The following is a 26351-nucleotide window of genomic DNA, read 5'->3' as shown; positions in this document are numbered from 1 at the left end:
CCAAACGAACACCTCACCAGTAAATACAACCCAAAATGCCTAGAGTCTTCAATATCAAGAATCTGAATACAATCCAACAAACAAACAAATACACATCATCTCACTATCCTATAAACACTATTACACTACTACCAATCAGTACTCACATTCCCTATATCCCCTAACCAGCCCACATACCACAATCAAAAGGTTTGGTAGCATAAGAGAGTTATGCTGTGGTGGTTGTGGCCAGGGCCTAGAGTCTTGTGCCATGCACCCAAGACTCTAGGCCCTGGCCACAACTATCGCAGCATAATAAACCCATAGGAACAAACATCTATCAAATGACCACAACCCAAAAACATAATACATCCACCTCAAAACTATGCACTTCAATTAACATTCTAAAAAATAATAACAACTAATGTACAAACTCTTCAATACATACCCTCTTCACCCAATGCTCTTCTAATGACGCAAACCCAACATCATACTAAACTAAAATAGACAGTAGTTCGTCCAGTGTTTAGTATGTCCACGGACAACCGCAAGACCGCGGTCACTGCAAACACATCACAGCCTTCTCCCACCTAAACAAAAACAGCATTTGACCCATCTCTTACTCCCCCACCCTCTCCAAGCACTTATACACACCAACACACTGTGTATAAATTGGATTTATGCTCACTTCCAGCGCATGTCCATGCATCCAATATGGTGGGCGCATCGAAACAATTTGACGCACCTCACGCCTCGTCCCAGCCAATCAGAGAACATGTCACATATCGCGGACATGACGCAAACCGATTATCCAATCAGTGTCCTGTCCGTGGAGCGAACAGGGAGGTGTGTCTGCAGAGCGGACATAGATATCACACATTTTTTTAGACCTACTTTTTGGTTGTCTTAAAACAAAAACTACTGGACGGATTTTCACCAAATTTACAAAAGCACACTTTTGGGACCAAGCCGCCGCTCCAGCCTCAAATTTGGTGAAAATCCATCCAGCGGTTTGGGGGGTTATGCACAATATAAATTATTTCTCCAGTCAGTCTATGGGAAAAAAAGAAATTTTGGGACCCCCTCTATAACTTTGCCCCCCATGGACTAAACCTCACTTTGCAACAAAATTCAGAGTGGGCCATATACATTTTCTGCGAAGTTTGGTTAGGATTCGTCCAGGGGGAGCAAACTTATAAGCAGCCCAAAAAGTGCTCTTCTGATAGGTTTAGCAACTTAACCATAACTACATAATTAATATATATATATATATATATATATATATATATATTATAGGGCGGCGGTCACTGCCCTATAGTAAAAGGAGCAATTGTAGTCTAGTTTTAGATGCTCCATATAATGTATTTTAGGTTGTGTATTCTCACTTAAGGTATTATGTTGTGTGGGTGTGCAATGTTTGCCTATCTAGTTTACTGTTACGAAATTTTCTAAGGTTTCTTATTTTTCAGTTAATTAACTTAAGTACATGAGTAGTGTTGTTCTGTATTTAAGCAGGATTGCAGTATAAAACTTGAAGTCAGTCCCTTGTCAAATGACTTTTTGTAACGGTGGTTATGATAAAAGTCAATGAACTGTAGCCGCAGTAATAATAAAAACATTTTTTTGTTATTATTTATTGTATTCGTGTATTGTTGTATAATAGGTAGTCCTTAACCCTTTAAGTGCCATGGGTATTTCTCCCCAGTGCCAGGGCCTTTTTTGGTGATTTTGGTATGTGGCCATTCAATGGCTTGTAACTTTTTTGTTACATGAGATATCTCAGCCAAATTTGGCTCCTTTTTTTCCCACATGTAGGCGGTCGTAACGCCATCCAGGAATCCCAGGTTGCTGTAGGGGGGTGAGAGAAAATAAGGAAAAAGTGCGAAAATGTTGGGTTTTTTAAAAAAATACCAATAAAATTATGTACAAAGAAGCCTGTGGTTTTTTCCTTGTAAGAGCTAGGAACAAATGGTTTGCTGTGCTGAGTTCCCCAATGTGTTGGCTTTGAGGAACAGGTTGAGTGGAAATGGAAAAAAATTATTTTGATGTGGTTATCAACCCTTTTGTGAGAGGTAGGCGATTTTTGCCAATTGAACATGCATGGACGGAATGGAAGAAAAGGGCAGGAAAGCCAGATTGGAGGACAGAAAGGCATATATTTCTGAAAAGTAGACAAAATTCCAAGTTTAGGAAGGGGTGATTTGCATAGGTCAGGCAACAACTAGGTAGGGGAAACTGCCATCGAATGGGGGAAAAGCGGGAAAATGACTGAAAAAAAGGTATGTGTTGGACATGGTTGGCTTGGTACGGCAATGGCTTTTATGAATTTTGAGAAAAGCAATGCTCTGCTACATTCCCCCGACTCTTGCAGTTAGGAGAGCATACCATTTTTGTAGTGTTTTTACAAAACAAGCAATACCACAAGCCAAACACTGAGCCATGGTACAGAGGAGTTTTACGCTCACGGTCTGACCAGATGCACTTAGCATGTGTAAATTGGGAAAACCAATGTGGTGAGGAACGGCAGCCATACATTTTTTGAAAGAGCACAGGCAGACCTTTTCAAGGGTAGGTGACTTGTGCAGGTTACAAAAGTGTATGGTGGCTAAAGCAGCGACTAAATGTAGGTCACATTTGGGAAAAGAAAGGGTTGTGAGACAAAGGGCACCAGCAAATGGGTCAAAACGTTATGAAAACCATACAAACACAACACATGGCCTACCGTCCCGCGTTCCCACAGGTGTCCCGATGAAAACGGTACCCCACATGTGTGGGTGCACCTACCGGGCCGCCAAGGGGAAAGCCTAAAACACAAGTAACCCCAAGTCTGTTTTCAGAGGGAAATCTCAGACATTCTGCCGACCGGCACAACGTACAGATATGGGCCTCAGGTGTCCAAGCCACCGAGGAAAACAGGGAACCCCATGCATTTCCGAAAAGAGGACACCCGTGGGAATCCGCAGAGGTATGATTTGCGCACATCGCCCCAGAATTTTTTACCCAGACAGCCCCGCAAAGTCCGAAATGTCGGGAAAAAAACACTTTTTCTGCACATTTTGCTCGACGCACCCATCAAAAAACGCCCCCAACAACACATGGCCTACCGTCACGCGTTCCCACAGGTGTCCCGATGAAAACGGTACCTCACATGTGTGGGTGCACCTACCTGGCCGCCAAGGGGAAAGCCTAAAACACAAGTAACCCCAAGTCTGTTTTCAGAGGGAAATCTCAGACATTCTGCCGACCGGAACAACGTACAGATATGGGCCTCGGGTGTCCAAGCCACTGAGGAAAACAGGGAACCCCATGCATTTCCGAAAAGAGGACACCCGTGGTAATCCACAGAGGTATGATTTGCGCACATCGCACCAGAGTTTTTTACCCAGACACCCCTGCAAAGTCCGAAATTTGGGGAAAAAAAACGCATTTTCCCCACATTTTGCTCGACGCACCCATTGAAACACGCCCCCAACAACACATGGCCTACCGTCACGCGTTCCCACAGGTGTCCCGATGAAAACGGTACCTCACATGTGTGGGTGCACCTACCTGGCTGCCAAGGGGAAAGCCCAAAACACAAGTAACCCCAAGTCTGTTTTCAGAGGGAAATCTCAGACATTCTGCCGACCGGCACAACGTACAGATATGGGCCTCGGGTGTCCAAGCCACCGAGGAAAACAGGGAACCCCATGCATTTCCGAAAAGAGGACACCCGTGGGAATCTGCAGAGGTATGATTTGCGCACATCGCCCCAGATTTTATTACCCAGACACCCCTGCAAAGTCCGAAATTTGGGGAAAAAAACGCATTTTCCGCACATTTCGCTCGACGCACCCATCGAAACACGCCCCCAACAACACATGGGCTACCGTCACACGTTCCCACAGGTGTCCCGATGAAAACGGTACCTCACATGTGTGGGTGCACCTACCTGGCCGCCAAGGGGAAAGCCTAAAACACAAGTAACCCCAAGTCTGTTTTCAGAGGGAAATCTCAGACATTCTGCCGACCGGCACAACGTACAGATATGGGCCTCCGGTGTCCAAGCCACCGAGGAAAACAGGGAACCCCATGCATTTCCAAAAAGAGGACACCCGTGGGAATCCGCAGAGGTATGATTTGCGCACATCGCCCCAGAATTTTTTACCCAGACACCCCTGCAAAGTCCGAAATTTGGGGAAAAAAACGCATTTTCGCACGCCGACGTGAAACTGAAGGTAATCCAGCCCCCTGGCAGTGAGGGGGGACCTCCCCCTCACATAGCCCGGGGGTTGGATTACAGTTTTGAGCGATCCCTGCTTTGCAGGGATCGCTCAAAACATGGTGCCGAAAAGGACGAGCTATCTCGTCCTTGGCACTTAAAGGGTTAAAAGGACTGTTTTGGGGTACACTGAGTGTAGAACCTTAGCACATTAGCAGTACTGTTTTGATTTAATGAAGGAACAGTGCATTTCATTCATCGGTTAGGTGTACTCTGTCACGTCTATAACAATTGGCCAGGTAGAACTGTATCTTGTTCGCAATCCATATTTGGTTGTGGTCTGTCATGAATGCTGAAACTGCTTTATTAACATTCCTCTGGGATTTCTCAATTTTACCATTAAATCTGGTTGTCCATCTCCATTTTTGCTTCTGAGTGAGATTTGAACAGGAAAAGATGGTGTGAGGAAATAGTTCCATTAGTTTTCCCATGTCTTGTTCATCATCAAAGTAAGAGACACATGTCATATATTCCCCAAATAATTGCCTACACAATGAATTAGTATGATGTCTGGGTGCCCTGTACTTCTCAGACTTAACAATTTTGGAAAAACGGAAACCAGGGCATTCTTCACAATTGTAAATTCTCTCAAACCTAGGTCTATTTTAATATTTAGTTTCTCACAAAAAGCCAGCAACCAAAACTGCAAACTGTCTCCAATCAGCCACACAGGTTTCAAACCAGCCATGATATCTGCACTATTTCTCTGTTTGCAGGAAAATAGCTCTTAGCTGGGGGGAAATCCACCGAAAATGTGCGCTATTACCGCCGGCGGGAAATCTGCCGGCAGTAAGAGCGTGAATTTTCCCCATTGAGCCCAATGGGGAATGGGGCATTCCCGAATGGGCTGAATGGGGAATGGGGAATTACATTACCGCCGAACTGGTGATCCGCCGCTATTAGCGCTGGGGAGTTCGGTGGTAGGGCTAATGCCGCTGATGGTAATACAGCCGGCGTTACCGCCCAAGTCGTGATCAGGCCCAATGTCTAGTAGTTTGTATGAACAAGGTATGTACGATGTGTGTGTGTTGCACATTCTAATTGGTGGATTGTGCTGTTGTTATTATTTGCGGCTATCCAACAGCCACCCAGCATGCAGCATTGCTATTCGCGGGTAGATCCTCTACCCACCCCCTCGTTGCAGCCACAGCTATATTCACAAATGGCATGTCTTGTGTTTGAGGACGTGTGGTTGCCGTGGCTACCTGACATTTTGAGTGGGTTGGTGTCTTATATGCATAGCATTTTTTGGGGATTGTAAGATACTGGGGGAGTGGAGGAGGACTATGAGGAGTGGCAGACTGGTAGGCATGTTGGGGACAGCTTTGGGAGTTTGGTGGAGTGAAAATGCAAGTTTGAATTTGAAGTTTTGGGGAATAGCCATGGTTATCAGTGAAGGTCTGGGAGGGCTCTTGTATAGCTGTGTCTATAAAAAGCATGTGCGTAGGCGCATCAATACCATTCTGCATTTCATTTGTTGCAGCTGTAACCACAGGTATATTTAAAGTCCTGTCTATCAATATACATTTTCTGTGCAATAATCATATATTCCTGTGGATGATACAGTACATCATTTTATTTGTGTGTGTTATTTTATGTACTTGGTTGTTCACTTATTTGATTTGAAGGTTTGAAGGCCATTTTAGTTTGATTTGGGGCTTGCAGAAAAATGTGCGTGTAGCTGTGGATACAAATCAAGATCTGTAGCCACGTCGGATAGCCGCGGCTATGAAAGGTGCTAGGTGGGGTAAAAATAGGTTTCATTGTTAGTTATTGGTTGTTATTACTTTTGCATTTGTGTAGGGTTTAGTGATATGTTGTGCTGAAAATGTGTCAGCCATCTTAGTAGTTTTATTGGTATATAGTCCTCTTTTTTTGGTGTTTGTTCTGGAAAATATAAAAGCCACCATTTTCTGCAGTTTTGTCCTTTTAATTCCTGAACTCCGACTGTGCACATGGCAGGAGTGTGGCTGATGTGAAAGTAAGTGTTAATCTTTATTTCCACATTTGAAGGATTATTTGCAGTGTTGTGTATGTTAGTTGTAGTGACCATCGCTAGCAGATGGTGGTCATTATTATTTTCTTCATTTTCTGTTCTTGTACTTTTAATGTATTTTGAGGTATGCAGTACCTGTAGGTGTTTTGACTGTTTTTTGAGGTAGTTTAATTGCTGGCATTGTGCAAGTTCCTTTTTTGTAATGTCCTTACTTTTGTATTTTCTTGTAGCTGCATTGTTATCATCATCCCAGTGGATTTGCACTGGATGTTGTACAATTAACTCCCATGAAAGGTCAACCGATATTCAAAAGTTTCAAAAAAGGTAGCAGGCGCTCCTCTCCAGAAAGAACATGGCATGATAACGTGTTCTGAGATGAGAGTTTGCAGCACACGCCTTTTGCTCACTGTACCTTTCACAGATGGTAAATACCCATTTGCATATCAGTCTTTGTCCCGCCCATATGGGCAGTCCAGCACCGAAATGCTATGGCAATTCCTCTGTGAATAAGAGTACCAACAGCAACCCCATACACATGTTTCAGCCTTGTTGGGCCTCATCAGTGAGGTGAAGCTGTGCCTTTCTGAGCACAGTGAGCAGGGAGTCCATCTTCAAAAGTTAGTGGTATTGCTGGAGATGGACGCAGGAGATGTATGGAAAGCTTTCTTAGTGACCTTTGTAGTATTTTGAATCGTTTTTCAAATGGAGTGGAATCTCTCCCATTCCTTACCTGTGGCATCTACCTTGGCTACCCATTTAAGGCATCATCCACACAGGACTTTCATAGAAGAATCTGGGAAGTGTGAGGCAGTGCACCGGGTGAATATGAACTTGGCTATGATACTGCTGTTGAAGTTTAGAAAAAAAAGGGGGATAAATAAATTGTCACTTAAAAAAAACGAACAATGGCAGGTAATATGGTGTTGCGTGATTAAATTCTGCTATACGCAGGAAATGTGGCATCTTCCTTTACTACCCAGTCACAGCATTTTGTACACGTGACTTTCATCATGGTTACATTGGGTGTCGGTAATAGAGTTTGTGTACTGGATACCACTGCTGATGTAGAGGCTTCATTTGCAGTTGGAGTTGTTGATGCACTGGTGGATGGAGTTTGTTTAGGTGGTGCTGATCGCCTTCTATGCAAGGAATGGGCCCCATGCATTTTTCTTTTGCGATGTTCATGTGCTTTACGATAGTCATCATCAACCTCATTCTAATGGATTGGCACTAGAAGGATAATCATAATAGATGTTCCCAGGTTTTGAGATGGAACATCTGAATGTCCACGGCATAGAGTTTTATCGCAGAAGGTGCACAGTACCTACTCTGCCTCTTTTCTGGAGCAGTGTTCCTTCGCGTTGAGAAGCGCCAACTGTCAGTTGTTTTTTTTCAATTGTGCGGGCTTCTTCTTTGGTAGTCAAGGATTGTCGACCCAGATGATTATTTTTTTAATTTTATTTTTATTTATTTATGCTGCGCCAAAGCCAGCAGGCATTAGGGTGCAACACTTACAACATATCCAACTTGGGGTTTAACAGCTAGGGTTGTTTTCAGTTTTATTTTTCCTGAAGAACACATAGTTTGCCTATGTTTGCATAGATATGGAAAGTTTTTTTTCTGTTTTTTGCAACAAGAGAGGGAAAGGATCTGCCAGATACTCTTGCTCTTTGGACCTGTTGTATGATCAGGGGATGTGAGGCACTAGAGCGCAATCACCTTCTTGGTGAGTATTTTCCTACCGTTTGCTTCAGATATTGTGGGGAACCTCCATGCACACATTTATGTGTGAGGGTCTTAAATTGAATTCTTTTTTCTACCGGTAGCCAGTAAAGCTCCCTACTATACTGTGAGATGTGATCCATTCTTGTTGCATTGAAAATTATTCTGACAGCGTTGTTCTGGATTGTCTGCAACTTTTGGATGTTCCCTTTGCCTACCTCGCTTATTGTGCCTAGGAGTTTTACCCTTTCAACCACTTTTATGTCGTAGGAGTCGATTGTAAAACTTGTGTAGGATGGGTCAAATCTCTTTCTAGCCTGGGTGGATCTGATGATCATAAGCTCAGTCTTAGAACTATTCAAACACATACAATCGTGTGTCATCCACTCCTGTATGATCGAGTAGATGTGGTTAAGTGTTTTGGTGTCCCTAACATAGTCCCCACTGAGACCCATGACCAGTTGGAAATCGTCAGCGTAATTTGTGAAATGGAAACCCATCCTTTCTCGTATATCACACAGGAGTCTTATATATATATATATTATATAGGATGGGAGAAATACAGGCTCCCTATGGTACGCCATACTTGATGTCAATAGAGTCTCAGCATGCACTGCCCCAGCATAGCTTCGAAGTTCTTTCCCCTAAAAAGGAGTTAATCCAATCCAAGGCATGTTTTGAACAGTTTCCAACATTTGCTAAAGTTTCCAATAGTCTGGCGTGATCAAGAAGATCAAACGCCGCCAAGCGATCTAGTAAGATGAGCAGGACCGTTTTACCCTCATCCAAGTGGCTTGTCATTTGTGTTTGCAGATCTAGCAATGCACTTTCGGTTCCGTAATTCTGGCAGAAACCAAATTGTTTATGGTGGAACACTGAAGCAGGTTCGAAATGGGTATGCAGTTGTTTAGTAGCTGCTTTATCTAGTATCTTTAAGAGGGAAGGAGTGTTTATTTTTGGCTGTAGGTTTGAAAGGTCCTTCTCACTAAGCCCTGTTTTTTTTTACCAATATGAGTAACCACCACTCCCTGGATGGAGGTTGGTACACTTTTATCTGCAAAAGAGGCATTTACAAAGCGTGTAAAGAATGGTGCAAACATGTTAAGTACTTTCTTTCTCTTTATACACCTCTCTCTCTTGTTTTAAGGATGTCTTTTGACCCCTTGTGAGTTGTGAATTTTTTTCTCAGGCTAAAAGGACTTTGTTCTGGAAAGCCTTTTGTACATTCTTGCAATCTTCCTTATTGGGATTACTATCTTGAGTAAGAGCACCAGGCTTCTCCCATGATCTGTATAGTTGAAAGAGCTTTTTGGTGCAGTGTCCTGCTTGTCCGATTTGAGCATCACAGTACGTACTTTTTGCTTCTAGAATATTTTTCTTATAGTCTCTTTCTATGATTTTCCATTTGCCTCTATTTTCAATAGAGGCACCTTTAGCCCATATTCGCTCTGTTTTCCTTTTGTCCTGTTTAAGAGTTTTTAAATCTTTCGTGAACCATTTGTGCTGGTTTGGGCAGTCCCTAATGATCCCTGTTTTGATTGGAGCAACGTCTTGTACCAGTTCATAGGTTAGGAGTGTGTACCTTTCTGCTAATATGTCTGGGGAGAGTTAATCCGAGGTTTCTGTCATGATTGCTTGCACACATACTTCCAGATCCCCTGCCTTAATATTATTATAGTTTCGGTTTTACATTTTGTTAGGTGGTTCACAAATCAATCCTTTAGATGACGTCAGTAAAATGGTGCATTGTATTTCACTATGGTCGGACCAGATAAACAGATTAGTAGTAAGATTGCGTATTTCATTGTTACGAGTTGCCACCCAATCAAGTATGTGGCATCCAGTATGGGTTGGTTTGTAATTTTGAATCATTAGTCCTGCATTAGTGAGGTATTCTTCCAACTCTACAGCTTCTTTGTCCTTGATGTCTCCCTGCCAACGATTGAGGTCACCTGAGAGTATGGTTGAATTGTTAGGGCAATTTGAGGAATTGAGTATGAATGAAAGATCTCTATTACATGAGGGCAAGTAAATGGTCTGTAAAGTAAACAAATAGTAATGCAGGAGTTGGGTGTCAGAGTTATTTTAGCACAAAGGGCTTCGCATCCTAAAGATTCAATTTGTGATTAAAAAAATTGCAATTTCTTTTCTGCTAATGATAGCAACTTCACCCCCTTACCTTCTAGTCAGTTCTTATAATTTTGTATCCTTGTGGTGTTGCTAGATTAATACTGGGGCCACTACTGTCCTGCAACCATGTTTCGGTGAGACATAGGATATCAATCTCATTCTCCAGGATATAATCATGTATATCCAGAGAATGTTTGGGTAAGGGTCTTGTATTAAGCAAGGAGAGTTTAAGGGTGCCAGAGGCTAATTTAATATTAGCAGTCTGTGTCCTTGTGTTTTTGATGTGAGGTCCATTTACAGTAGCGTTTAGGTTCTCTAAGGGGAGTTTTGTTGTTGGTATTGCACATGCCACCAAATCTGATGTGTTACCATGAGGGAAAACCATGCCAAATCTGTAGTCATGTGAGAAACTAGACACCGTAAAGTTGAGAGCTTACCTTGGGCATGGGTAAGAAAGCGGGCAGAGACTTAGCACCCCTTCACTGCATACAATGCACTGAAAATGTAATAAAATACCGGCGCTCATAGGGAAATGCAGTTCTCAAGAATTACAAAACAGCGGAGTGCAAAGAAGCAACCATACAAAGGTGTAGATAAGCTACAAGGTACAGATGTCCGCCAAAAGGATATCTATGGTGCTAGATACAATTTGAGTTTACAAATCTAGTAAGGAAACAAATATATTTCCACTTGTGCAGTTGGTGATAAATCCCAGATTGTATCTCAAGTAACATGACAGGCTAAAATCCCTCTGCAGTAAGAACAGTTTAAGCAGAGATGGTTCAAATCAGCACACTTTGACAGTCAGACATTTTTAAATATAGCCCTGTCTGGTTCTTCTTTCACACACACAGTCACACCAAAATGAAACAACACTGTTTCTGTGGTAACTGGAATTTATGGGCACAGACTAGTCCAAACACGCCGGCGCTAACACACCGAGAATTTAAATAAATACCCTGCACTCGCAGGGAAATGTAGTTCTCAAGAACTACAAAAGGTCGGAGTGCAAAGACGCAAGCTCACAAAGGTGTAGATAAGCTACGAGGTACATATGTCCTCCAAAAGGATATTTCTAATGCTAGACACAATTTAAGTTTACAAATCTAGCTAAGGAAACAAATATCTTTCCACTTGTGCAGTCCATGAAAAGTCCCAGATTATATTTCAAGTAACGTGAAAAGGCGTAAAAGCCCTGTGTAGTATGAGCAGTTTAAGCAAAGATGGTTCAAATCAGCACACTCTGACAGTCAGAAATTTTAAAATGTTCAGATACAGCACTGTCTGGTTTCTTCTTGTGATGATGTCGTCACTACCTGTGCTCACATGTCCAGACATGTTGGAATGCCTTAGTAGGAAGCAAAAAGTTAAACTTTCTAATAGGAAAGACAAAAAAACAATGCTGCAAACAATGAAAACATATAAAAAAAAGCAAAAGTAGTTTGATAAACTTGAGCTGTTTGGTGACTTGTTCTCTAAGTTTACTTATCCTACCACATTTTCTCTTGTTCTCCAAGTTTAGTTATTCTACCCTATTTTCTCTTTGTTTATTTTCACCCAATTTATATATCCTTTTTGTTTTTTGTAGTGGTATTTTCTTATAGATGTTTATATTGTTTTATGTTTATTTTAATCCAAGTTGGATTTTTTTTCCCAGTGACCCTATTATTAGTGTGTGCAAAGAGAACAAAAGTGTGTATACACTAATGCTCTGTCTTTTATATAGTGCATGTTATGCACTGCATTTAAAATATGGGGTTCATAAAAATATGTGTATTAAATTGTGTTAATTAAAGTGTGTGTGCCATTGAACTGATTCTGTTTTCCTTTTTTTCTGATGGATATTATATTTTTTGTATACATAGATGTACAACCACGTCTACGGTTTAGCCGTGGCTATACATCATTTTGGGGAAAATAATTAAATGTGGAACATTTGTTTAATATGTATTGTGTCAGAACCTTCCCCTATAATTCATCAGGGTAATAAGTCTCGTTGTGTAGCCGAGGAAGTCTTCCAACAAATGTATCATTCTTGTTCAGGATAACACAAGCAGAACAACAATTTAGTGGAAAGACAGGATACAGATGGAGACACGGGAACCACCAACTAGGTGCACTGGATTCGGAACACTGTTGTTTTGACTGCAAGAAAAGCAGGTTATCAATATACAGTATTGACAATGCTAGTTAGTATCCTTGGTATGAGTAACACACTGACCTGATACAAGATCTGAATAACAAGGTACAACAGTGGAAATGGAAGCAGGTCAGTGATTCGTATGCAGAAAAAGGTGGTTGGAATGTATGTACAGAATACTACGAATCACATAGAATACAGGCACAAGGGAGAGAGAGTCTTAACATGCCATTCTCCTGTCAGGGTGTAGAATGAGTTTGTGAGGAGTGCTGATGAACAAGAAACCAGGTCCAAGGCTATCCCGATGGCACAAGGATGCCTACTGTTCCACCTACCCCGACGGCACACAGACGACTCAGGTTTTCTTGTACAAGAAGGAAGTCTCTAGCCCATGTACAAAGAAACCGCTCAGTCAGGGTCCGTGGTGAAGATTTGATGACAATTGTAGTCAAATCCAAGTATATCCTGGGAGACAAAAAAGAATTCCAAGGAGTCCAAAGGCAGTCCGGGTCACAAGGGTTGCAGGCCAAAACAGGAATCAGAACGTAATCCAAGTGAAGTCCATTATCAAAGCCGAGGTCCAAAGGGTGTGGGCAGCACCAATACAAAACGTTTTCAAACACAGGTCCAGAAGCAGTCCGAGTTGTTAACAGGATACTCCAAGGGAATAGGGAAGGAAGGCAAAGAGGAAAGCGGGGAACAGGAATAATGAACAAGGAATCAAGCGAGAGTCCAGGAACGAAGCAAAACGCCACCAAAACAAATTCAGAAGCACCGCCACTATAGAGGGGAGGGGCGTATATGGCGTGGGAGCATGTTGACGTTCTGCGCTGAACCATGCTTGTCTCCTGATGGCATAGAGGTTGCCAGCATTGCCAAGCCAATCTCCAGGCACCTGGCTGTGATCATATTATCGAACATAGGAGTCTCTGTTTATTTACCACAGGCGCACCATGAGAAAGGTATGCAACACGAGGCAAATGGTGTCTTCCTTTCTTGACCCACGGGCGGGACCTGACATATTGGGTGTAATGTTTGTAAACAGTTATTGTAATATTTGAAATACTTTTTAATCATTAATAAAGCATATACGTGTATCGACTTCAAAAGGGTAAATAAATATTCAAACACAGTTTGTTGAGCACATGTTTATTTGGAATGGGATGTGGTTGTAGGTTTTCTTTTTCTTTTAGTTAGAACAGTTGATATATCTTCTTCTTTAGTCCAATTTTCTGGATGTTTACTGTCCATGATTAGTCTTAAATGTTCAAAGTCGTTTTTCATTGATTACATGTATTTTTGAATATGTATTAATAGTCCTTTTAATTCTGTCAATGAAGCCATAATAAGATTTGTGGATCCTTGTTGTGGTGCTTCCTTTTTTAATCTTCTTGAGACTTGAATCACTTCTTTATCTGTTTGAAAATATTTGAAATATCTTTAAACAATTGAAGATGTAATACACTTTCAAAATATGTGTGGTGGTTGTATAAACATTTGAACGCTTGATAATAGGTAGATAAATGATATGTGTTTGATGACTGATATTTGTTCCTTTAAATACAATTGTTAGTCTCATTTTACTTGAATATACAGAATGTACTTACAAAATCCTGACTGGGGTGTATTTTCTTCTGGAGCATTGTTTTCAGTGTCTTCTTTTTTAATTTCTTCCTCTGTGTGGTAATTGTCCTCCAGCCATTCCATGTACTGTTCCATTTTAATAGTGGTAAAGAAATTCACTTCTTGTGATTTCAGAGTTAGAACTTGAAATGCAGGAAAATTAATGAGTAGAGCAAGTGGAATGGTTGTGCGTGCTTTGTGATTGGTTGTTCATTGTTTATGTGGTGTGTGACTGCCAATAGGAATTCAAGTACTTCAGATGCTATTGAATTGTATAGAGCCTTTGAGAGAATGTATTTTTTGAGTGATGTTTATAATAAATACTTATTTGTGATATAATCCAGATTATTAGGATTTTACACAATTTAACACATGAACACAGCATAAGCCATATAAGCCATATCAACATTTAAAAAAGAAGGTCATGTATTTGCATAAGTAAAGAGTTTCTAAAAGTATACATAATTTCTAAAAGTATGCATAAGCAATACTATATTTAACCACTGAGTAGATCAGAGAGGAAATCCAACAAGTCACAGACCTGATTCTACTAGCAAAAGGGTCTTTACCTGGGACCATGTCCTAAAAAGGGCCAGTTGGAGTCCCAAGGCCTCAGCATTTAAGCAACTGATCCAACAATCTTCCCCCATTATGGTGTCATAGTTATGGACCCATTTTGCAAACATACACATATAGAGCGGGCCAAGTTTAGGGCAAAGAGTTAGGACATGTCTGGTAGTTTCCAGCACTCGTGCGATCTGGCTTATCCGGCAATTTCTCGCTTCAGTCGGGATCTTCAGGCGGCCCCCTGAAATGGCTAATACCGGAAGCTGATTGGTCCTGAGGCTCAATATGAAGTGTCTCACATCTGGCGCCGGACACAAGAGCAAGTAAGGCTGAGCTTTTCGGTATCTGTGTGTTACATGAACTACTGCCTCATACCCATTTAGCTTAGCCAGAAGGGTGGATTCATACTCCAATCCCACCTGTTCAGTTTTTCCTCAAAGAATGTTTTTTGATGGATATGAGGCAGGTGTCTCTTATTCTCGTATGACCAGTCAATCTCCTTGTAGAGGGCCTAATTTAGTTCTTTAAAATTAAGGCCCCTGGGATGCCTCTCAGCCTTATAATTTTCCCCAGCCAACCTCAGGAGTCTACAAGAAGGCTCAGAGCGCAGGCATTAGGGTGCAACACTTACAACATATCCAACTTGGGGTTTAACAGCTAGGGTTGTTTTCAGTTTTATTTTTCCTGAAGAACACATAGTTTGCCTATGTTTGCATAGATATGGAAAGTTTTTTTTCTGTTTTTTGCAACAAGAGAGGGAAAGGATCTGCCAGATACTCTTGCTCTTTGGACCTGTTGTATGATCAGGGGATGTGAGGCACTAGAGCGCAATCACCTTCTTGGTGAGTATTTTCCTACCGTTTGCTTCAGATATTGTGGGGAACCTCCATGCACACATTTATGTGTGAGGGTCAGGGTCTTAAATTGAATTCTTTTTTCTACCGGTAGCCAGTAAAGCTCCCTACTATACTGTGAGATGTGATCCCTTCTTGTTGCATTGAACATTATTCTGACAGCATTGTTCTGGATTGTCTGCAACTTTTGGATGTTCCCTTTGCCTACCTCGCTTATTGTGCCTAGGATTTTTACCCTTTCAACCACTTTTTTGTCGCAGGAGTCGATTGTAAAACTTGTGTAGGATGGGTCAAATCTCTTTCTACCCTGGGTGGATCTGATGATCATAAGCTCAGTCTTAGAACTATTCAAACACATACAATCGTGTGTCATCCACTCCTGTATGATCGAGTAGATGTGGTTAACTGTTTTGGTGTCCCTAACATAGTCCCCACTGAGACCCATGACCAGTTGGAAATCGTCAGCGTAATTTGTGAAATGGAAACCCATCCTTTCTCGTATATCACACAGGAGTCTTATATATATATATATTATATAGGATGGGAGAAATACAGGCTCCCTATGGTACGCCATACTTGATGTCAATAGAGTCTCAGCATGCACTGCCCCAGCATAGCTTCGAAGTTCTTTCCCCTAAAAAGGAGTTAATCCAATCCAAGGCATGTTTTGAACAGTTTCCAACATTTGCTAAAGTTTCCAATAGTCTGGCGTGATCAAGAAGATCAAACGCCGCCAAGCGATCTAGTAAGATGAGCAGGACCGTTTTACCCTCATCCAAGTGGCTTATCATTTGTGTTTGCAGATCTAGCAATGCACTTTCGGTTCCGTAATTCTGGCAGAAACCAAATTGTTTATTTTGGAACACTGAAGCAGGTTCGAAATGGGTATGCAGTTGTTTAGTAGCTGCTTTATCTAGTATCTTTAAGAGGGAAGGAGTGTTTATTTTTGGCTGTAGGTTTGAAAGGTCCTTCTCACTAAGCCCTGTTTTTTTTTTACCGATATGAATAACCACCACTTCCTTGATGGAGGTTGGTACACTTTTATGTGCAAAAGAGGCATTTACAAAGCGCGTAAAGAATGGTGCAAACATGTTAAGTACTTTCTTTCTCTTTATACACCTCTCTCTCTTGTTTTAAGGATGTCTTTTGACCCCTTGTGAGTTGTGAATTTTTTTCTCAGGCTAAAAGGACTTTGTTCTGGAAAGCCTTTTGTACATTCTTGCAATCTTCCTTATTGGGATTACTATCTTGAGTAAGAGCACCAGGCTTCTCCCATGATCTGTATAGTTGAAAGAGCGTTTTGGTGCAGTGTCCTGCTTGTCCGATTTGAGCATCACAGTACGTACTTTTTGCTTCTAGAATATTTTTCTTATAGTCTCTTTCTATGATTTTCCATTTGCCTCTATTTTCAATAGAGGCACCTTTAGCCCATATTCGCTCTGTTTTCCTTTTGTCCTGTTTAAGAGTTTTTAAATCTTCCGTGAACCATTTAATAATAATAATAATAATAATAATAATAATAATAATAATAATAATAATAATAATAATAATAATAATAATAATAATAATATTTGTGCTGGTTTGGGCAGTCCCTAATGATCCCTGTTTTGATTGGAGCAACGTCTTGTACCAGTTCATAGGTTAGGAGTTTGTACCTTTCTGCTAATATGTCTGGGGAGAGTTAATCCGAGGTTTCTGTCATGATTGCTTACACACATACTTCCAGATCCCCTGCCTTAATATTATTATAGTTTCGGTTTTACATTTTGTTAGGTGGTTCACAAATCAATCCTTTAGATGACGTCAGTAAAATGGTGCATTGTATTTCGCTATGGTCGGACCAGATAAACAGATTAGTAGTAAGATTGCGTATTTCATTGTTACGAGTTGCCACCCAATCAAGTATGTGGCATCCAGTATGGGTTGGTTTGTCATTTTGAATCATTAGTCCTGTGTTAGTGAGGTATTCTTCCAACTCTACAGCTTCTTTGTCCTTGATGTCTCCCTGCCAACGATTGAGGTCACCTGAGAGTATGGTTGAATTGTTAGGGCAATTTGAGGAATTTAGTATGAATGAAAGATCTCCATTACATGAGGGCACGTAAATGGTCTGTAAAGTAAACAAATAGTAATGCAGGAGTTGGGTGTCAGAGTTATTTTAGCACAAAGGGCTTCGCATCCTAAAGATTCAATTTGTGATTAAAAAAATTGCAATTTCTTTTCTGCTAATGATAGCAACTTCACCCCCTTACCTTCTAGTCAGTTCTTATAATTTTGTATCCTTGTGGTGTTGCTAGATTAATACTGGGGCCACTACTGTCCTGCAACCATGTTTCGGTGAGACATAGGATATCAATCTCATTCTCCAAGATATAATCATGTATATCCAGAGAATGTTTGGGTAAGGGTCTTGTATTAAGCAAGGAGAGTTTAAGGGTGCCAGAGGCTAATTTAATATTAGCAGTCTGTGTCCTTGTGTTTTTGATGTGAGGTCCATTTACAGTAGCGTTTAGGTTCTCTAAGGGGAGTTTTGTTGTTGGTATTGCACATGGCACAAATCTGATGTGTTACCATGAGGGAAAACCATGCCAAATCTGTAGTCATGTGAGAAACTAGACACCGTAAAGTTGAGAGCTTACCTTGGGCATGGGTAAGAAAGCGGGCAGAGACTTAGCACCCCTTCACTGCATACAATGCACTGAAAATGTAATAAAATACCGGCGCTCATGGGGAAATGCAGTTCTCAAGAATTACAAAACAGCGGGGTGCAAAGAAGCAACCATACAAAGGTGTAGATAAGCTACAAGGTACAGATGTCCTCCAAAAGGATATTTCTGATGCTAGATACAATTTAAGTTTACAAATCTAGGTAAGGAAACAAATATATTTCCACTTGTGCAGTTGGTGATAAATCCCAGATTGTATCTCAAGTAACCTGACAGGCTAAAATCCCTGTGCAGTAAGAACAGTTTAAGCAGAGATGGTTCAAATCAGCACACTTTGACAGTCAGACATTTTTAAATATAGCCCTGTCTGGTTCTTCTTTCACACACACAGTCACACCAAAATGAAACAACACTGTTTCTGTGGTAACTGGAATTTATGGGCACAGACTAGTCCAAACACGCCGGCGCTAACACACCGAGAATTTAAATAAATACCCTGCACTCGCAGGGAAATGGAGTTCTCAAGAACTACAAAAGGTCGGAGTGCAAAGACGCAAGCTCACAAAGGTGTAGATAAGCTACGAGGTACATATGTCCTCCAAAAGGATATTTCTAATGCTAGACACAATTTAATTTTACAAATCTAGCTAAGGAAACAAATATCTTTCCACTTGTGCAGTCCGTGAAAAGTCCCAGATTATATTTCAAGTAACGTGAAAAGGCGTAAAAGCCCTGTGTAGTATGAGCAGTTTAAGCAAAGATGGTTCAAATCAGCACACTCTGACAGTCAGAAATTTTAAAATGTCCAGATACAGCACTGTCTGGTTCCTTCTTGTGATGATGTCGTCACTACCTGTGCTCGCATGTCCAGACATGTTGGAATGCCTTAGTAGGAAGCAAAAAGTTAAACTTTCTAATAGGAAAGACAAAAAAACGATGCTGCAAACAATGAAAACATATAAAAAAAGCAAAAGTAGTTTGATAAACGAGCTGTTTGGTGACTTGTTCTCTAAGTTTACTTATCCTACCACATTTTCTCTTGTTCTCCAAGTTTAGTTATTCTACCCTATTTTCTCTTTGTTTATTTTCACCCAATTTATATATCCTTTTTGTTTTTTGTAGTGGTATTTTCTTATAGTTGTTTATATTGTTTTATGTTTATTTTAATCCAAGTTGGATTTTTTTTCCCAGTGACCCTATTATTAGTGTGTGCAAAGAGAACAAAAGTGTGTATACACTAATGCTCTGTCTTTTATATAGTGCATGTTATGCACTGCATTTAAAATATGGGGTTCATAAAAATATGTGTATTAAATTGTTTTAATTAAAGTGTGTGTGCCATTGAACTGATTCTGTTTTCCTTTTTTTCTGATGGATATTATATTTTTTTTATACATAGATGTACAACCACGTCTACGGTTTAGCCATGGCTATACATCATTTTGGGGAAAATAATTAAATGTGGAACATTTGTTTAATATGTATTGTGTCAGAACCTTCCCCTATAATTCATCAGGGTAATAAGTCTCGTTGTGTAGCCGAGGAAGTCTTCCAACAAATGTATCACTCTAGCTTGTTCAGGATAACACAAGCAGAACAACAATTTAGTGGAAAGACAGGATACAGATGGAGACACGGGAACCACCAACTAGGTGCTCTGGATTCGGAACACTGTTGTTTTGACTGCAAGAAAAGCAGGTTATCAATATACAGTATTGACAATGCTAGTTAGTATCCTTGGTATGAGTAACACACTGACCTGATACAAGATCTGAATAACAAGGTACAACAGTGGAAATGGAAGCAGGTCAGTGATTCGTATGCAGAAAAAGGTGGTTGGAATGTATGTACAGAATACTACGAATCACATAGAATACAGGCACAAGGGAGAGAGAGTCTTACCATGCCATTCTCCTGTCAGGGTGTAGAATGAGTTTGTGAGGAGTGCTGATGAACAAGAAACCAGGTCCAAGGCTATCCCGATGGCACAAGGATGCCTACTGTTCCACCTACCCCGACGGCACACAGACGACTCAGGTTTTCTTGTACAAGAAGGAAGTCTCTAGCCCATGTAAAAAGAAACCGCTCAGTCAGGGTCCGTGGTGAAGATTTAATGACAATTGTAGTCAAATCCAAGTATATCCTGGGAGACAAAAAAGAATTCCAAGGAGTCCAAAGGCAGTCCGGGTCACAGGGGTTGCAGGCCAAAACAGGAATCAGAACGTAATCCAAGAGAAGTCCATTATCGAAGCCGAGGTCCAAAGGGTGTGGGCAGCACCAATACAAAACATTTTCAAGCACAGGTCCAGAAGCAGTCCGAGTTGTTAACAGGATACTCCAAGGGAATAGGGAAGGAAGGCAAAGAGGAAAGCGGGGAACAGGAATAATGAACAAGGAATCAAGCAAGAGTTCAGGAACGAAGCAAAACGCCACCAAAACAAATTCAGAAGCACCGCCACTATAGAGGGGAGGGGCGTATATGGCGTGGGAGCATGTTGACGTTCTGCGCTGAACCATGCTTGTCTCCTGATGGCATAGAGGTTGCCAGCATTGCCAAGCCAATCTCCAGGCACCTGGCTGTGATCGTATTGTCGAACATAGGAGTCTCTGTTTATTTACCACAGGCGCACCATGAGAAAGGTATGCAACACGAGGCAAATGGTTTCTTCCTTTCTTGACCCACGGGCGGGACCTGACATATTGGGTGTAATGTTTGTAAACAGTTATTGTAATATTTGAAATACTTTTTAATCATTAATAAAGCATATACGTGTATCGACTTGAAAAGGGTAAATAAATATTCAAACACAGTTTGTTGAGCACATGTTTATTTGGAATGGGATGTGGTTGTAGGTTTTCTTTTTGTTTTAGTTAGAACAGTTGATATATCTTCTTCTTTAGCCCAATTTTCTGGATGTTTACTGTCCATGATTAGTCTTAAATGTTCAAAGTCGTTTTTCATTGATTAAATGTATTTTTGAATATGTATTAATAGTCCTTTTAATTCTGTCAATGAAGCCATAATAAGATTTGTGGATCCTTGTTGTGGTGCTTCCTTTTTTAATCTTCTTGAGACTTGAATCACTTCTTCATCTGTTTGAAAATATTTGAAATATCTTTAAACAATTGAAGATGTAATACACTTTCAAAATATGTGTGATGGTTGTATAAACATTTGAACGCTTGATAATAGGTAGATAAATGATATGTGTTTGATGACTGATATTTGTTCCTTTAAATACAATTGTTAGTCTCATTTTACTTGAATATACAGAATTTACTTACAAAATCCTGACTGGGGTGTATTTTCTTCTGGAGCATTGTGTTCAGTGTCTTCTTTTTTAATTTCTTCCTCTGTGTGGTAATTGTCCTCCAGCCATTCCATGTACTGTTCCATTTTAATAGTGGTAAAGAAATTCACTTCTTGTGATTTCAGAGTTAGAACTTGAAATGCAGGAAAATTAATGAGTAGAGCAAGTGGAATGGTTGTGCTTGCTTTGTGATTGGTTGTTCATTGTTTATGTGGTGTGTGACTGCCAATAGGAATTCAAGTACTTCAGATGCTATTGAATTGTATAGAGCCTTTGAGAGAATGTATTTTTGAGTGATGTTTATAATAAATACTTATTTGTGATATAATCCAGATTATTAGGATTTTACACAATTTAACACATGAACACAGCATAAGCCATATAAGCCATATCAACATTTAAAAAAGAAGGTCATGCATTTGCATAAGTAAAGAGTTTCTAAAAGTATACATAATTTCTAAAAGTATGCATAAGCAATACTATATTTAACCACTGAGTAGATCAGAGAGGAAATCCAACAAGTCACAGACCTGATTCTACTAGCAAAAGGGTCTTTACCTGGGACCATGTCCTAAAAAGGGCCAGTTGGAGTCCCAGGGCCTCAGCATTTAAGCAACTGATCCAACAATCTTCCCCCATTATGGTGTCATAGTTATGAACCCATTTTGCAAACATACACATATAGAGCGGGCCAAGTTTAGGGCAAAGAGTTAGGACATGTCTGGTAGTTTCCAGCACTCCTGCGATCTGGCTTATCCGGCAATTTCTCGCTTCAGTCGGGATCTTCAGGCGACCCCCTGAAATGGCTAATACCGGAAGCTGATTGGTCCTGAGGCTCAATATGAAGTGTCTCACATCTGGCGCCGGACACAAGAGCAAGTAAGGCTGAGCTTTTCGGTATCTGTGTGTTACATGAACTACTGCCTCATACCCATTTAGCTTAGCCAGAAGGGTGGATTCATACTCCAATCCCACCTGTTCAGTTTTTCCTCAAAGAATGTTTTTTGATGGATATGAGGCAGGTGTCTCTTATTCTCGTATGACCAGTCAATCTCCTTGTAGAGAGCCTAATTTAGTTCTTTAAAATTAAGGCCCCTGGGATGCCTCTCAGCCTTATCATTTTCCCCAGCCAACCTCAGGACTCTACAAGAAGGCTCAGAGCGTGCTTTGAGGTAGAAAGCTCCTCTTGTGCATTTCATCGTACGCCAGTAGTGGCCCTCCAAGATGTTCAGCCACTTAAGATCTTGCATGGCCAGAGCCTCCAGCCCATAGAGAATGGCAGGCACAAAACACTGTTGGTATAGTTTTAGTGCTCCTGCCATACTAAAACCTGCCGTTCCCCAGCCGAATTTGCATACCTGGAGTGTAATCAACTTAGCTCTGCGCTTTTTATGTGTGATTATTTCTTCATAATTAGCAGGTGCTTTAATGTCCAGCCTCAAATAGGGATAAGAATCTACCACTGTGATGGTCCCCAGTTTAGTATCAATCCCAGTACGATTAGGGCCTTTACGGGCTACAACAATTATTTTTGTCTTGTCCAAATTGATGATCAGCCCCAGCTGGGCAGCATACTCTGCCAGCTCTTTAGCATGCTCTTAATGCCAGATAAAGTCCGATCTAATAGGATTAAATCATCGGTGTAGAGCATGCCAATAATAGGGATGTCACCCAGCATAGGGGGCAATTTGATTTTGAAGCCATACGATCTAGGAGATCTGCAATGTAAAGATTGTACAGCATAGGTGCCGTCACGCATCCCTGCTTCACCCCCACATTAATAGGAATCGAAGTGGATAGTTTGCAATTGTCATTAAGGTGTACTCTGGTAGAGGTGCCCCTATGGAGTGCAATTAGGATTTGTAGTATCCAAGGCGGGCAATTCATGTTTCTAAGCTTTGACCATAGTGTATCACAAGCCACCAAGTCCAAAGCCCTGCTGAAGTCTATAAAGAGGATGTATAGGGTGCACTCCCGGCTACTGGAGGTGTTGTTAATGAACTGATCGAGCACCCGGATGTTGTGGGTAGTACTAGCCCCAGGTCTAAATCCTGTTTGTGCATAGTGGAGAATCTAATTTTTGGTTACCCAGGCTTCTACTTCTTTCAAAACCAGTGTCATAAAGATTTTGCTTGTGACATCTAGCATAGACAATTGTCTATAATTAGCAGGTAAGCCCCTGTCGCCCTTTTTATGTACAGGAATAAAAAGAGATTCTTTCCACGAAGATGGAACTAGGCGAGACCTGCAGATGCGAGAATATAAAGTAAGCAGCACCTGGGCCCAATTGTTAGGATCTTTTTTCAGGACTGCATTTGCCAGCCCATTGGGACCCTGAGCATTGGAGGACTTTAATTTCAAAATTGTTTGTTTTATTTTATTGTGGCTCATTATATCACTGGCATGTTGGTTATGGCTTCCTCTTTATGTGCCACCGCCTGCGTGATTACTCGGTCCTGCAAGGCGTAGCACAGTTGTAGGAGGGAGTCATTATCCAAGTCCAGCTGGACATAACTGCCCTCACTCTCCAGTTGTGGTATACTGCAGTCCTGATTTACAGCAGCAATTTCAATTTCAAATGTTTTTGCGGGGAAAAAGGTGTGTAACTGGCATTTTTGTGGTGCCTGGGGTCTTTCACTAAGTTCCTTTGCCCCAGCATTGTCATTCGCTTTGGGCTGCTTATTATTAGATCGCAGTCCATAGGGTTTTTTACCCCGTGTTCCTGCCATTTTGTTGCGGCTAGATGCTTTGCCAGGCATTATGTGTCCACGTCCCTACTCAGGTGTTTATAAGTGAAGAGCGAGATGGGAGGGGCGGCTTTCTCTGCTCCTCTGCTCCAACAAGGAACACAAGAAACTCACTGCACATCCGCGCGCTACGCTAGGAAGTGAGTATTTGAGCCTGCCCTCTCTTGAGGGATGAATAAGCCGATGAGAGAGGCTGCAAATCAAATACACGTCCTCTCCCCCTCGGCTCAAGAAACACACTACGCACTAGTTGATAATGAGTTAGTTAGCCAATGGCAGATCGCAAACGTCAGCAATGGGCCCGGCAACCCGTACACTGGGCCAATTTATGCACCCAATAAGCAATTGAGTGCATCTCTTGCTGCTCACGCCCCCTACTTTGAGGCCGCCTTACGGTGCACTTCACCTTTACTTACCGCTTACTGCAATTACCTGTGTTTTACCAACAAACAGCAGGCAGCAAATGGCAGCAGTAGACTTCTTCCCTCTGTGTTTGCTCCTTGGTTAGCTGATTGACCAGATTAACTTACTTCATGGACCGCTACCATAACACCGCAGCTGAGGAGCCATTTGAACGCCAGAGGTCAGGGACCGAGAGCCCAGAGCACAGGAGCACCAAGCTCCTGGGCACCAAGAAAAGCCAAAGGAAGCCACGGAATCAGCCGCAAAGTCCGCTGAGTCCTCGAGGGCCGCGAGATCCACCAAGCGACGTCCAACGGTGATGCAGCGATTCGAGTAAAGGACCGCACTGCAACAGGAAATCACAAAGCAGCCCCTAACGACTCACTGGAAAGTTGTAGCCTACAGAGACATCTACAGAGATGTTTATATATGCTAATGAAATTGTAGATGATATTGTATTATTATATTAATGGTTTTTCTACATAGTACATTTTTATTGTTTGAGGGTAAGTTGTGCCTTCAGGAGATAGTGCTGGTTTTGGGGTATATTTATTGTTTCAATGATAGTAAGCACATTCAAATGAAATCACTCCTTGTAAGACTAAAAAACAATGGAATTTAACATAGTTGCAGATTTGTTCAACTATAACATACTTTTTGCCACCTTAGAAGTGGAACAGGAGTTGAATGCAATTGTAATGCAGCTATTCAGGTATGCTGTACCAAATGACTCCATTGATGCAAGAAATAGCTTCTACAGCAGAGAAACAGCTATGTGTTAACTTTCATTTATTAAAATTTCTTTAGATGAAAATCCACACAGTTTGCATTCAGCAATGTCAATCTGAAATGAAGTAGCTGTTGCAAGTGGAAATCAACAATTTTCACAAAATACACACGAAGATGGTCAAGAATGTTTAATGACTGTCTTTGAGTTATTAGTGAAGGAAACGGTTAAAGTAGATAGGTATGTAGGAAATAGTAACAAGTGGAATCATATGTGTCCAAAATATAAGATCTCTGTGAAAGATTTGTGTATCTGCATGTGCCTGATCAGAAAAGTGTAACATTTTCTGATCTTGTAACTAAAGCATTCCATGACATGCAATGCAATGAGTGTGGTTGTAATTTACAATCAACACTGCAGAATCTAGTTTTTAATAAATATGTGTTGATTATGTTTCAAAGATACAGTGATGATGATTGGATAATTAAAACGTCAATAATGAATTTTGTAAATAGTCAACTTTCTGTTAGTAAGAAAACTTGTAAAATGTTTGTAATTATTTTTCATGAGGGGGCATCCATTGAATTTGGATATTTCAAGACATGGGTGCATACAGAAGTAGATTGGCTTGTTTGCAATGACTTTATAGTCACACATCAAGCTAGATTGCCAAAGGGTTTAAGGAATGCTTACTTAATGTTGTTAGAAACACAGCTTTGAAATATATGTGTAAAGTTGTTTATGAATATAAACATGCAAAATAAAAGTTTGAAATGGAAAAATAGTCTAATACGTGTTTTATGTAAAGTAGGACATGGATTGTTAGTAGGATGATTTTTTTAAAACAGTACTAAACATATAGAGGTAATGTTGTGAATATTAAATAATTTAGAAGAGAAGAGAAAATAGCATCCTGCAATCTTCTATTTCTGTTTAATTGTGTAAAACATTATATATTTTAATATGTACAAGTGTTTCCTATAAGTGGGAGCTCACATACATGGTTCCATATACATTATTTTGAGTGTGAGGGACTGTAGAAGCTCATGGCTGTTTATATATGATGCAAGTAAACAGTAGTTTGTAGATACAAAAACATATAGGGCCTCATTCCGAGTTTGGAGGTAGCCATGGCGCTATTTGGGCCATGGCTGCCTCCAAAACTGGTTCCGACTCCGACTTGGTTCAATGGGGACTTACTGGTCTAGTCCGACCTTTGCGGGACC

The sequence above is a fragment of the Ambystoma mexicanum genome, chromosome 4q, assembly GCF_040938575.1.
Source record: "Ambystoma mexicanum isolate Mex_15411 chromosome 4q, UKY_AmexF1_1, whole genome shotgun sequence".
Classification (NCBI taxonomy): Eukaryota; Metazoa; Chordata; class Amphibia; order Caudata; family Ambystomatidae; genus Ambystoma; species Ambystoma mexicanum.
This window is presented reverse-complemented; position numbering follows the sequence as displayed.